General features: G+C 38.7%; 1 protein-coding gene across 2 annotated transcripts in view; it reads right to left on the reverse strand.

Annotated features, from left to right (window-relative positions):
* Positions 1 to 14,495, reverse strand: part of LOC113653753 (interferon-induced very large GTPase 1-like) — an 859,689-nt gene that overhangs the window by 519,102 nt on the left and 326,092 nt on the right. The window lies entirely within an intron of this gene.

Raw genomic sequence — 14,495 nt, forward strand, 5'->3', positions numbered from 1 at the left:
GGGCGGACTTTGACTGATAAACTAAGGAATCCATATTTTAGGTATGTTCACATAATTGCTTCCTTGTATTGCTGCCAAATGTGTTTTTAAACAAAATTCTTGATATGTTCTGATGGCCAGCTATGGTAATTCATTTGAACAATTTATGAACAACTGACTTTTCGTATGCTTTTAAACACTCGTTGGATCTTATTCAAGATCTTATCTGATCTGATTAAGTCATAGGTATATAATCAATAATTATGACAAACATTCAGCTTGTCCAGTGTGTGAGCTGCAGGATGGTTACTAATTATTTCTCCGTTAGTAGCGAAAATCTTTCCTGTGATGTTAGTTAGCTGTTAGATGTTAGTTAGCTCTCTGACAGAGAAGATTTCAGCTTTAAAGGTGTGTATCCAGATACTAGAATAGTGTCATTTCTGTAGGGGAAAGTCTGGATGTCATAGGCAGAGTTAGTAACCCTGTAACTTCTGTTGTATGAAGGCCCTGGTGAGGAAGAGGAGTTGTAGGATTCATGGGAGATCCAGATTACATTAAAACAGTCAACTTGACTATGACTTACAGAGGCACACCTACACCACTGGTTAACTTTTCAGTTAAAAGACAAAGTGAAATAAGGATGACTAAGAAAAACAAGAAAAAGAGAAGGAATGAGAAATGTAAGGCTAGGAGACAAAAGAAAATATGAGATGAGAAACTAATGGAAATGAAATGTTTGGTTAAAGAAATAAAGAACCTCAATGTGGAAGGCTAAGGACTTCGCCTTCTGGAACAGACACTGTACCTAGACAGAAGAACACCCTAGGAATATGATAGGTTTTATTTCTCAGATGTTCAAGAGAACATTATTCTTCTAACCGTTTATTAATGCTAAGTTTTATTTGCATGCTTGTTTAAAACTATGTGTGCAGAAACTCGCAGTGAAAGTTAAAAATCTGCTTATGATAATGTTCTGCATTTTGGTTGCAAGATTTGACAGCGAGAACTGTGAAAGATTATGCCCTAGTCACTGACACCACAAGGTATCAGTAGTATTTAACCTCACCTTTGCAGCTGCAGGAAACTTGCAGCAAGTATATAACTATATACTGTATAGTGCATGAAGGCCTATGTGAGGTTCAATGTTGCAACAAGATCCTGACTTTGAATGGCAAAGGTCAAAATTCCCAGTGAAGTCCAAAATAAGCAGAATAACACAGTATAAAAGTCCCAGTGAAAATCAAGAAAGTTTGCCTTATTCTAGGCAGAACCAGAGCGTATTATACGTTGTTATTGCTTATCAGTTTTGCATCAGAGGACAAACGCAGGCTTACACTTTGAGAGTGTTTCTTGTTTTGTTACTATCTTTGCATTTTAATTACTTTTACTTATTCTAACATTGTTTGATTATTTGTAGATTTTATTTGTAATTTTCTTTTATTTTACTTTACGTATATTAAACACATTTATTTGTATTACACTGCTTTTAATAAAAACAAGGAGTCCCATTGTGACGTCCCTGAAAAGACAAGAAGGTCTAAGTCTGACTCCTTCATCTGAAGATTCAAACAATAGTTGAGGTAGAAGAACTTGAAGAGGATCCTTTGTTAGAAGACCAAGGGACTTTGAAGGACACCTGCGTTCAAGGTAAGACCAACTCTGATTGTGTGTTTTCAACAGTAACCTGTGCAAAATAGGACACTATCCTTAGTGGGATTGTGGAAGGGTTTGGCACGCAATCCGAAAACAAGTGTCACTAAGGGATAGTATAGTATATACGTCAGTATAGATTACCTCACTCCGGTATTAGAGCCCTCACAATGGGGCAAATGGATAATGACTTGGCAGCATATTCACTAAGCCAAGGCTAAGGCTTGCACATGGGAACACCACTCCTCTCTGCTACACATGCATAACTAGTTTATTTTTAGAATATTAATTTCTAAGCTAGAATTTAATGTATGAGAAACAGCTGGTAACAGTAGAGTACACTTATAACATGGCTTACTCAAAAACTATGTGCCTCTTGGAATTTTACTGTATAAATTTATATAATTGTATAAAAACTTCTATTTATTTTATTTACTGTGTATTTACTTTAGATCAATCAACATGTATTTAATGAAGATAAAACATTTGCAGTTCTGATTTGAGGAGGAAAATTTGCTCTTTGTCTCTGTGCACAAAACAAGATAACATCAATTATGTAGAGATAACATCAATCATTCTACTGTGGCTCATAACACTTTAATTATCACTTGACTAAATTAATATGATTACATCTATGAGACATCAACCCTGCCCTGGAGTCACTGCACCATCAGGTTTGGTTACATGTTTCACTGAGATTCAATGACACGAAAAGAACTGCAGCCTTCTTTTTCTGTGAAGCTTTTCCACGTCCCTTTTTCAGTTATTGTTGTCGGCCCCTTTTACGGAGGTGAAATGATCCACAGTTTAAGGTTCAGTTCTGCTAATTAACTTGTTCTGTACAAAACCACCTTCTTTCCACTGATCCTGGGTTTAGTTGCAGAGTGATTCAGATCGTTGTCTTGCTGCATATTGAAGATCCTCCTGATTAGATTAGTTGCATTTCTCTGTAAATGATCAGAATGTTTCTGTAAACTTCTGAATTCATTGCATGGTTACCACCATGATCTCCATCATCAGTGAAGATTAGTGAGAAAGTTCCAGAAGCAGCCATGAAGCCCAAGCCATGACCACCATAAATATGTTTTATTGATGAGATCATATGTTCTGGATCATGAACAGATCCTTACTTTCTCCACACTTTGACCTTTCAGCACTTTGGTTCATCTTGGTTACCTAACCTTCTCATCTGTGTACAATTCCCATCTGGTCTTACTCATGAGAAGTTTGTATCTTCTGCTCAATATTTCTCTGAGTTTTAAGCCAGTGGTGGATTGTGAGACCTTCACTCTGGGGCCTGTTTCAGAACCAACTCTGAGTTTAAACTTGAACTCTGGGTTGACAAACCCTGATATACAGTAGGAAACTCTGAGTTTTCAGATACAGAACAGCTGAAATGAGTTAGTTTTATCTCTAAATTGACTGACTCTGAGTTAAAGCACATGCACTGTTGGAAAAAATCTCAGTAGAAATAATTAAAATATTATTCCTTACAATACTATAACCAAAGTAAAGTATTAGGCCTTGCAAAATATAACAATTGCTGTCATAAGACATATGTAGGTGATGTTGTAGGCCAAAGATGTTTATTGCAACCAGATTCGGGGCTGTCAGGCCTAGTCAGTCTGAGCACATTTGTAATAACAACTTGTTATGTAGAAGGGAAAATACCATTGTTCCCAGACCTTAGCTCATAAATTGTTATGGAAAATGAAGAACACCATGGTTCTCAGACCTTGGTCCATAGCAATAACATGTTATGTAGAATGAAAAAAACAGTGGTCCACAGACCTCGGCCCTGAGAACTAAAGGGAGGAAAATCCATAAATGGGCATGTGGTGCTCATAAACTTGTTGTGCAGACTGAAGAAGGCCCAGGTGTTTAGTCTGAGGTCATGAAAAATAAGGGGAGGAAAATCCATAAATGGGCATATGGGTGAAAGGTAATGGGAAATAAGGGGAAATTGGGTCAGTGTATTTAGAAAACATAGGAGATGATTCCGGTAAATAAGGTGATATGGCACCTGGGCTCCTAGGAGTGCCAGGGTATATATTGAGAAGATATCTGAGGTTTTTTTTTGGTTCTTCGGGGGCGAAGGTGTGTGTGTGCGTGTGGGGGCGCGTGCGCGCGCACGCGGGCGCGTGCCCGTGTCCGCGGGTCAAGGTGGGTGCTTTTTATTTTTGCAAGGACGTTGCGAGAGTTCTTGTTTTTCTTGATTGATTTTGCATGACATGCTCTTTTTGGGGGTTTTCATTTGTTACTTTGAATTTGGCAATTTGTTACTTTTAATTTGGCAATTTGTTACTTTTAATTTGGCAATTTGTTACTTTGAATTTGGCAAATTATAATTTGTTGTCTGACTGACCACAATAAAGAAGTTTGCTCATTCTCATCCAGGTCTGAGGAGTTTTCTCAGTATTTTTGTGGTAATTATAGAGTTAACAGTGAAATTTAACTAAAGGCCTAAGAGACGAGATCACCCTGCGATGTGTCGACTTGGAGACCGGCTCTGAGTTCCGACATATCTAATAGCGACCCAGATGGGACTTCAAAGGGGCTAGCTTGACCTGTGTCCGGGACCAGGACCACTCTCTCTGAAGGGTCACAGAGGCCGGCCATAATAATAAGGTAAGCAGACGCCTGTTATATTCGAAGTCTGTGCGTAGTGAATCTGTGGCCTGAAAAGGGAGGGGTGGCCCTGGGAGGCGGACAGCTGCCCTTGAAGTCAAGAACTCTTAAGGGTGAAATACAGTATAATAACTGGATGAAATAGGAAATAGATAAAGTTGTTTTGATTTGTGACTGTGTGAGTGGCAGGGTAAAATCTCATGTGCGGATTCTGTTGTGAGAGGCACACACACACTTAGACAGAGAGAGAGGTGTGTGTGTGTGACAGGCATAATCTCATGAGTGAGTTCTGTCGTGAGAGACACGCACACGGAGAAAGAGGGAGAGGTGTGTGTGTGTGACAGAACAAAAATCTCATGGGTGCATTCTGTCGTGAGAGACACACACACGGAAAAGAGCGATCGAGAGACAGAGTGAGGGGTGTGTGTGTGTGTGTGTGTGTGTGTGTGTGTGTGTGTGTGTGTGTGTGTGTGTGTGTGTGTGACAGAAAAAAACTCATGAGTGAATTCTGGTGTATACATTTTTTACTTATTTATATTTTTGGTATTAAGGATTGAAAATTCCTGTGGCGTACCGCCGGTGTGTATATAACTCACAGCCGGGACTGAACGGGCAGGTGGTGAAAACGCGTTGGCCCTAGATACCGCTGTCCAGCGAGACAGGTCTGCTTGGTAGGGCTGGGTGGGGTACCCCGTATTTATAAGTGTTATAAGTGTTTATATACGTGCACGTTATCATCATAAGTATACGGCGATTCACAATGATAAGTGGATACGGCAACGTACACATTGATAAGTGGACAGAGCCAAATGAGTATTCATAAATAAGTGTACGCCATATAAGTATACATAAATGATACGTGTACGGTGTGTAATGTGTATGAGTTGTTTATGTGCACATGTGTATTTGTATATTGTCAAACTGAATGACGATTCAGTTTGATGTGTGATAAAGTACAAACAAGCAATTGTGAAGTGTTTTATGGCACTTATAAGATCTTATAAAATGAGTTGCAACGGAAAAAAAGCGCTAAGTCACACAAGCAGAACATAACATTTATTTAAGTTACACAAGCATTCAGTTATAGCAGAGAACTGTATGAGACACACTGAGTGAAAATAAGATTCACCTGATTCATCTGATTCACCTTGCTTCATAGTTTTCAATATTTTTTAATAAATCCCCAAGGGTCCAAGAAGTATCTAAGCCTTTTAATCCAAATTGCTGTGCTCGCCTTACAATAGTTATTTTTCTGACCGAAGACTGTACACGGAGTTTATTCCCGTCCATTTTTTTCCGACTCTCGCTTCCTAGTTGATGAACTACAAATTCGGTGTCATGTTTGTAGTCCAGCTTTACATGAGCCAATAGGTGCCCCGTAGAGCAGAGATAGACAAGCTTAGAAGCCAATAGCCGGTAACAGGTATTTGTTTGGCAGTTGGGCCAGCCAGTAACAAGTAGCGAGACCCTGACGTCCCTTTAGCCAATAAGGAGACGATTTTAACGAGGAGCGATAAGGGCCATCTGGCAAGGTGAATGTTATGACTTAATTCCTAAACACACACATACACACAGAACTTTCCTGAGTTTTTTCTTTTCTCTTTTTGTGAGCAGATACTAATGCCTAGTGGGAAAAACCATTCATATAAAATTAAATCATTTTAAGTTTTTTAAAGAATTTAAACAATTCTTGGGCCATTCTTTTTGACTTCATAAGTTTTGTTTGTTTTGTTGGGGAAAGTTTTTTTTAGTAGTGTTACACCAGGTGTAAGTTATTTTTATTTTATTTATTTTATTTTTTGTCTTTGTCTTTGTTTTATTTTATTTTATTTTTTTGTTGTTTGTGTTTGTTTATATGGATCCCATTAGCTGAAAGTCTATGCAATCAGCTAGTTTTCCTGGGTCCACACATATGCATATTCATACATACAAATCTGTTGTTAATTAATAACAGGACTAGACATAAACTACAATATGATTTATAATTACATTAAGACATATAAAAACCTAATGTAGGGTTTTTGTTTCAGTAAAAGAAACCCTCCATTCTAGCTTCTGTAACTCTGTGCCAGTAAGGCCTAGAATCACCCTGACATTTGTAACGCACACACACACACAGATTGTTTTGATTCCAATGAGATTGTTGTTTTTTCTTTCTCTCTTTTCTGAGTGTTAGAGGTTTTAGAAGCTGAAAACTTGGAGCATTATCTAACCGTGTAGAGTTATATTATGTTATAAGTGGGTCGTTAGATGAGACAATTACCAACAAGTTAACAACAATTTAATTGATTTGTTCTTTTCACTTTTATTTTCTATTTGTATTTTTTCCTTTTTGACAATGTAACAACAATTTAATTTTTACAATTTAACAATTTGTTTTGATTATTTATCTAAGTGATTTAACAGTGATTTAACTGGTAGTTTATTTGATTGATTGATTGTTTATTTGATTTTATTTGATTTATTAGTGAGTTAATTAATTGAATAGGTCAGTACTTGGTTGAGTATGTAATTATTTGAATGTTCAGTTGATTTGATTTTAATCAATTTTAATTTAATTTTTATTTTGATTGAAGTTATACTTATTTGACTTATACTCTGATCTTGACCAGACCAACTCTGATTGTGTGTTTTCAACAGTAACCTGTGCAAAATAGGACACTATCCTTAGTGGGATTGTGGAAGGGTTTGGCACGCAATCCGAAAACAAGTGTCACTAAGGGATAGTATAGTATATACGTCAGTATAGATTACCTCACTCCGGTATTAGAGCCCTCACAATGGGGCAAATGGATAATGACTTGGCAGCATATTCACTAAGCCAAGGCTAAGGCTTGCACATGGGAACACCACTCCTCTCTGCTACACATGCATAACTAGTTTATTTTTAGAATATTAATTTCTAAGCTAGAATTTAATGTATGAGAAACAGCTGGTAACAGTAGAGTACACTTATAACATGGCTTACTCAAAAACTATGTGCCTCTTGGAATTTTACTGTATAAATTTATATAATTGTATAAAAACTTCTATTTATTTTATTTACTGTGTATTTACTTTAGATCAATCAACATGTATTTAATGAAGATAAAACATTTGCAGTTCTGATTTGAGGAGGAAAATTTGCTCTTTGTCTCTGTGCACAAAGCAAGATAACATCAATTATGTAGAGATAACATCAATCATTCTACTGTGGCTCATAACACTTTAATTATCACTTGACTAAATTAATATGATTACATCTATGAGACATCAACCCTGCCCTGGAGTCACTGCACCATCAGGTTTGGTTACATGTTTCACTGAGATTCAATGACACGAAAAGAACTGCAGCCTTCTTTTTCTGTGAAGCTTTTCCACGTCCCTTTTTCAGTTATTGTTGTCGGCCCCTTTTACGGAGGTGAAATGATCCACAGTTTAAGGTTCAGTTCTGCTAATTAACTTGTTCTGTACAAAACCACCTTCTTTCCACTGATCTTGGGTTTAGTTGCAGAGTGATTCAGATTGTTGTCTTGCTGCATATTGAAGATCCTCCTGATTAGATTAGTTGCATTTCTCTGTAAATGATCAGAATGTTTCTGTAAACTTCTGCATTCATTCTGTGGCTACCACCATGATCTCCATCATCAGTGAAGATTAGTGAGAAAGTTCCAGAAGCAGCCATGAAGCCCAAGCCATGACCACCATAAATATGTTTTAGTGATGAGATCATATGTTCTGGATCATGAACAGATCCTTACTTTCTCCACACTTTGACCTTTCAGCACTTTGGTTCATCTTGGTTACCTAACCTTCTCATCTGTGTACAATTCCCATCTGGTCTTACTTATGAGAAGTTTGTATCTTCTGCTCAATATTTCTCTGAGTCTTAAGAGAAGAGATCACCCTGCGATGTGTCGGCTTGGAGACCGGCTCTGAGTTCCGACATATCTAATGGTGGAGAATGCGAGCACAACTATAAAAAGCCATTATCAATGGAGAGCAGACATAACGAGTCACCATGGCAACAGCATCAGACAAAAGAAAAGTCCGAATGTTACTCACCAGCAGACTGGAAGTGCTTATGCAAGCATATGGAGAATATAACCACATATTAGAAAACAAAAAAACATTATATTATTCTCACTCTCACTCACTCATTTTCTACCACTTTATCCAAACTACTCAGGTCACGGGGAGCCTGTGCCTATCCCAGGCGTCATCGGGCATCAAGGCAGGATACACCCTGGACGGAGTGCCAACCCATCGCAGGGCACACTCTCATTCACACACACATTCACACACTACGGACAATTTTCCAGAGATGCCAATCAACCTACCATGCATGTCTTTGGACCGGGGGAGGAAACCGGAGTACCCGGAGGAAACCCCCGAGGCACGGGGAGAACATGCAAACTCCACACACACGGCGGAGGCGGGAATCGAACCCCGACCCTGGAGGTGTGAGGCGAACGTGCTACCCACTAAGCCACCGTGCCCCCCAGTGCTTTACATATAAATTAGAAAATGCAGATCTCCTGGGTGCTTTGAAACAGCATATTGGCAGGTGCTAACCCAGAGAGATCCGTGCAAGGAAGAGAAGCAGGCACAGACCCTACGGCTAGTTTGGATAAAGCGGTAGAAAATGAATGAATGAATGTAAAGCACTTTGAATGACCTCTGAGTATGAAATGTGCTACACAAATAAATGTGCCTTGCCTTGCCTTTTTGTTTGTTTTGGGGGCTGGAATAAGGGTAATTTGCTGTTGAACATTTGAACAAGTCTCATATGTTTTTTCCAGGACACACAGCAGCGTAGGGTGTAAATACAGCAGGACTTGACTGATTTTTAACACAAGCAAGGACAGAATTTACAGAGAGTTTAGAAGAATAATTCTGTTCTAAGTGTCAGTAAACTTGGCATGCTAAAAATTGTACATTTTCATGTTTTGCTATAAATTGTCCATAGTGTGTGATTTCGTGAGTGAATGAGAGAGTGTGTGTGTGTGCCCTGCCATGGGTTGGCACTCCATCCAGGGTGTATCCTGCCTTGATGCCCAATGATGCCTGAGATAGGCACAGGCTCCCCGTTGTTACGTGGAGCAAATGAGACGCCAAAGAGTCACTCGTGCTTTCCAATCACCTGGTTAACATTTATTAACATTTAAGGTGCAACCGGAAATACTTATATCCACTATCATGACATACATCACTTACAAACACTTCCAGTGATCACAATACAAATAAAATCACATATCATAACATCCTCTCTTTTTTTTTTCCACTAATATTTAACACTCATGCTATGTAACCTAATCCTAAACATCATAAAGTCATTCACTTTAAACAATCTAATGTCATTAACCAGTCTCCAAGCTCCAAGATGCAATTGTGCAAAAGTACATTTCAATAAGTCTTTGTGGCTTAGAAATAATTCTACCACACCGTGTTTTGAATTGACCAGTACATGTAATTGCAATCTCTTTTTCATCCAACACTGCCTTTGGCTCGTAGCAATCTTTAATCATGCTCTGATCCGCTGCCTCAGTCTTTGTTTTGTGAGTACTTGCTTTACATTCTCCTGTTTTGGACATCAGATATTTCCTATTAGTTCTGTACAATTGTCCATCAGGTGTCTCCACAACATAAGACCTTGGTTGCTCAGCCAGAGCAGTAACTTGTGCAGGATTCCACTTACCATTTTGCCATACTCTGATATTTTCTCAACTAACAGTGGGAGAAAATATCAGAGTATGGCAAAATGGTGAGTGGAATCCTGCACAGTTAGTACATTTCACAGTTTGTACAGCCCTTTCAACCATTCCATTTGACTGAGCATGGTAGGGGCTTGTTGTTTTATGATGAAACTCCCATTCTTTAGAGAACATGCAAAATTCTTGTGAAGCAAACCGTGGTCCATTATCAGAAATTAGTACCTCAGGAATCCCAAACCTTGCAAACTGAGACTTGACTTGATGACAGTCAAACCTCTGGTGTCATTCTTAAGCAAATCAACTTCAATGAACTTTGAGAAATAGTCCACAATGATCAAATACTCTTTTTTATTATGAGTGAACAAATCAACTCAAATCTTTTAGCCAAGGCCTATCTGGCACACTATGAGGATGTAGTGGCTCTTTAGTCTGGAACCTTCTATGTGCACTGCATACTTCACAATGACTCACCATGTCTTCAATACAGCAGAAATTTCTTCTCTGTAATTCCAGTACTTTTGAATTTGGCCAACCATATTGTACAATTTTCAACAACTTCATCAATGTGGCATCCTTTTCCGTTTCTCTCTGAAATTCTGTTCTTTTCAGACACAGGCACAAAATAAAATTTTCGGTTACAGAACAGCTGAAAAGAGTTAAATTGATTGACTCTGAGATAAGTGCATGCACCACAACTATAAAAAGCCATTATCAATAGAGCGCAGATATAACGAGTCACTATGGCAACAGTGTCAGACAAAAAAAAAGTCTGCATATTTCTCACCAGCAGAACTGATTAAGAAAATACATAAGTTTATGTTTTAATTACTTTTATACAGTGTTGGGTGTAATTAATTACTAACTAATCTAAATACCGTAATTTATGTGACCGCCGTGCCGTCCACAGCACAAGATGGAAAACGACCACTTGGGGATGAGGCTGCATCAACTTCGTTGTAGCTTTTAAGCATTAAATCCTCTAAATACACGGTTAAATTATATACTGTTGGAAAGCTTAGACTCTCAGGATTTTATTAAGTCCACACACAAAGCATAATATGATTTATAGCCGTCATACTAATTCAATCCAAGTTGATAGTCACCTGAACTAGGCGGCGCTAGACCAGTTGTTCACTTACATTTAGACGCTTCCCTTTCTTCACTGGGGTAATGTTTTCCAAAACAAATGCTTGTAAAAAATCCCCAAGAGTCCAAGGAACTGTGTTGTGAGCCAGCGGCATGCAAGAGATGCGGGATGGGGATGTTGTAGCTCAGTGGTTAATGTGTTGGGCTACTGAACGGAAGGTCATGGGTTCGAACCCCAGGTCCACCAAGCTGCCACTGCTGGGCCCCTGAGCAAGGCCCTTAACCCTCAGTTGCTCAGTTGTAAGTCGCTCGGGATAAGGGTGTCTGCTAAATGCCGTAAATGTAAATGTAAAGAGATGTTATCAGACACGGGCATGTGACATGGAGTTACAGGAATCTACATACCTGATACTGTTTTTCTTAATACTGGTTCTCAGCAAATAAATAATAATAAATATCAAGGTACACCACGACCAATTATTAACTTATCCGTCAATAGACAGACAGACATAGATAATACAAAGAGAAGGAGAAATAGGGAAAGAAAAGCTAAACGTAAGAAACAAAGAAAGATTGATGAAAAAATCCAAAAGGTTGAAGAATTGGTTGAAGAGTTAAAAGATGTGAATATGAGTGTTTAAAAGAAGACACCGAGGGATCAGACGCTGTACCTAGACAGCTGGAGAAGATTCCAAAAGGAAAAAGAAGACTATAATGCATTATGTGTTATTATGTTTTATTTTCAGAATGTTCAAGAAAAATTCTGAAATGCTTTTCTTTTACTTATAATCATGTATCCTCATGTAATAGAGTTGATTAGATTAATCTTGTGTATTTTACTGTAAACTTTCTAGTAGTAAACACTTATAAAGCCTACTGTGTATTACTGAGAGTATCTGCACACACGTGTTTCAAGGCCTGCTGTTAAAAGTGAAGCCTTCTGTGTATTCGCGGGGAGTAACCTGTATGCGCAGTGTTTTATAGCTTGCTGTCAAATTCCACGGTGAGAGAAAGCTTCAGTTCTATATAATCACAGCCTGAGAAGTTGCAGGAAGTATGACCACATATAGAAGTGTTAACCGTGAGGTTAGAAAAGAAAAGACATTAGCAGCGCACACAGAGTCGGCTGGCGAGATATGTTTGAGAAACCGAGAAGTATTTATGAAATAAGATGGTAGCCATCTAAAGGGCACAAAGCCAACCAAACCTGACAGCCAAATCTGGCCACAGTAAAAAAGTATAAAAGCTCGCCTTGAAACACATTGAGTGTGCATTCTATTGTAAGCAGCCTAGTGCATGTTATACTTTAGATGCATCTTAGAACAAACGCAAGTTTACACTTCGAGAGTGTTTCTTGGTTTGTTATAATCTTTGCATCTTAATACCTTTTACTTATTCTAATACTGTTCGATTGTTTGAAGGAAGATTTTATTTGTAATCTTTTTCTTTTTACTTTACTTATATTACACACACCTATTTGTATTACATTACTTTTAATAAAAACAAGGCCTCCCATTGTGAGGATCCTGAAAAGACAAAAAAGGTATAAGTCTGCCTCCTTCATTTAAAGATTCAAACAATAGTTTAAGTAGAAGACCTTGGAGAGGATCCTTTGTTAGAAGACCAAGGGGACTTCGAAGGACACCTGTGTTCAGGGTAAGACCAACTTTTAATAGTTGATCTTGTGTTTCTAACACGACCTCGTGCAAATTAAGATACACTCCTTAGTGGGGGCGCGTAAGGTTTCCTACGCAATCCGAAAACATGTGTCGCTAAGGGGCAAGTATGTCAGTATAATTACTTCAACTAGAATATGTAAGCCTTTTAATCCAAAATGCTTTTCTCGCCTCACAAATATTATGTTTCTGACCGAAAACTGTAAACAGCAGTTCACCTCCGTCCATTGTTTCGGCTCCCACTTCTCCCATGAGGCTTATAAAACTACACTGTTGTGTGAGATTTGTAGTCCAGGGCCTAACGAATCAAACAAGCCCTCACATGAGCCAACCGGCGCCTGTAGTGCAGAGATAGACGGCTGAGAAGCCAATGATGTATCTCCATCCTAGGTGGGACACCCTCTGTTTGACTGACAATTGCTCCCTCCAGTAGCGATTTAATGACCCGGGACCTTTACAGCTCTTTAGCCAATAAGGAGACGATGAGCCCTGAGTTGTGCAGAAAAAGCTGCGCAATGGGTTTATTGTGCAATTCTCGACTTTTTCACACTCTCATGCTTTAGGGTGTCAGGTTACAGGTTACAGTTACAGGTTACAGGTTACAGGTGTCAGGTTACAGGCCTTTTTTCACAGCAGACTTGTAGACAGAGAGTTTCTGTTTGTTTTAGGCCTTTTAAACTGAGCATGCAGTCTTTTAATTCAAAGTTATACAGTAAACAAGTAAACAAGAAAAACATGAACAGACGGACATGTCCGTAGAAAAATATTCATATAAAATCCATTTTTGAGTCTTTTGACTCAAAAGCCAAGACATGTGGCCTTGACCCTCAGTTGTTGTTTAGCTCCTAACATGTTTTACAGCCATAAGATTATTCAGTTTATCAGAAAAAATCTCAGACGGAAATCAAAACCCTACATTCTAGGCTCTGTAACTTTGTGTCAGAATCACTCTGACACTTGTATCTAAAACTAGAGACTCTCTTCTTTCCAATGAGACCAGGCTCACCCCTGTGTGTCAGAGTATGTGGGAGCTGTACCACCTTTTAGCTGGGTAGGTCATGTAGGTGAAAATCATGAAAATATAGGGCGGGGTCCAAGACTATAAAACAATTCTGTATAAAACGATAGTGGATGTAACATCAAGTATAAGTTGACCAAATTAGTAAGTAGACCAGTACTTTCTAGAGATAGTAATTAATACATTAATCTAATTAGACTTGTTGGAGATGTAATTTGTAGTTAGTAATTAACTAACTACCAACCATCCCCCATCCAGCAGGAGGAATGTCCATCAACTTCTGGTGCACAGATGAACACAGTGATTTATAGAAAATGCCACAGTTTAATTCTGTAGGAATTTTCGAACTACATTACATAACTCTAATCTACACCGTCTGTAAAGGAGACTGACTAGGTCGTGTGTTAGAATCCATATGCAGAGATTTATTAAGAGACAGCAGTACAAACAAAGGGGTAGGCTGACAATCGTGGTCAGATAAACAGGCAGTGGTTCAATAACAGGTAGGAATTCCGTAGAGCAAACAACTCCAACTCATAATCCAAATAACAAGGTCTAGAACAGGCATGTGGCAAACAAGGCAGAATGTAGGAAAATGCTCGGTAAGGACAGTGGTAAGCTGGCAATACTTCGCAACATGTTAAACACTTCAGATGGCTTTCAACAGGTGGGTACAGGAAGTAGAGAGAGAGAGAGAAAGAGCAAAGTCATTACTCGGGCGATGGCGCCCTCTTGAGGTCGGATGAATGGATGGCCGATGTTACA

The sequence above is a fragment of the Tachysurus fulvidraco genome, chromosome 7, assembly GCF_022655615.1.
Source record: "Tachysurus fulvidraco isolate hzauxx_2018 chromosome 7, HZAU_PFXX_2.0, whole genome shotgun sequence".
NCBI classification, from domain to species: Eukaryota; Metazoa; Chordata; class Actinopteri; order Siluriformes; family Bagridae; genus Tachysurus; species Tachysurus fulvidraco.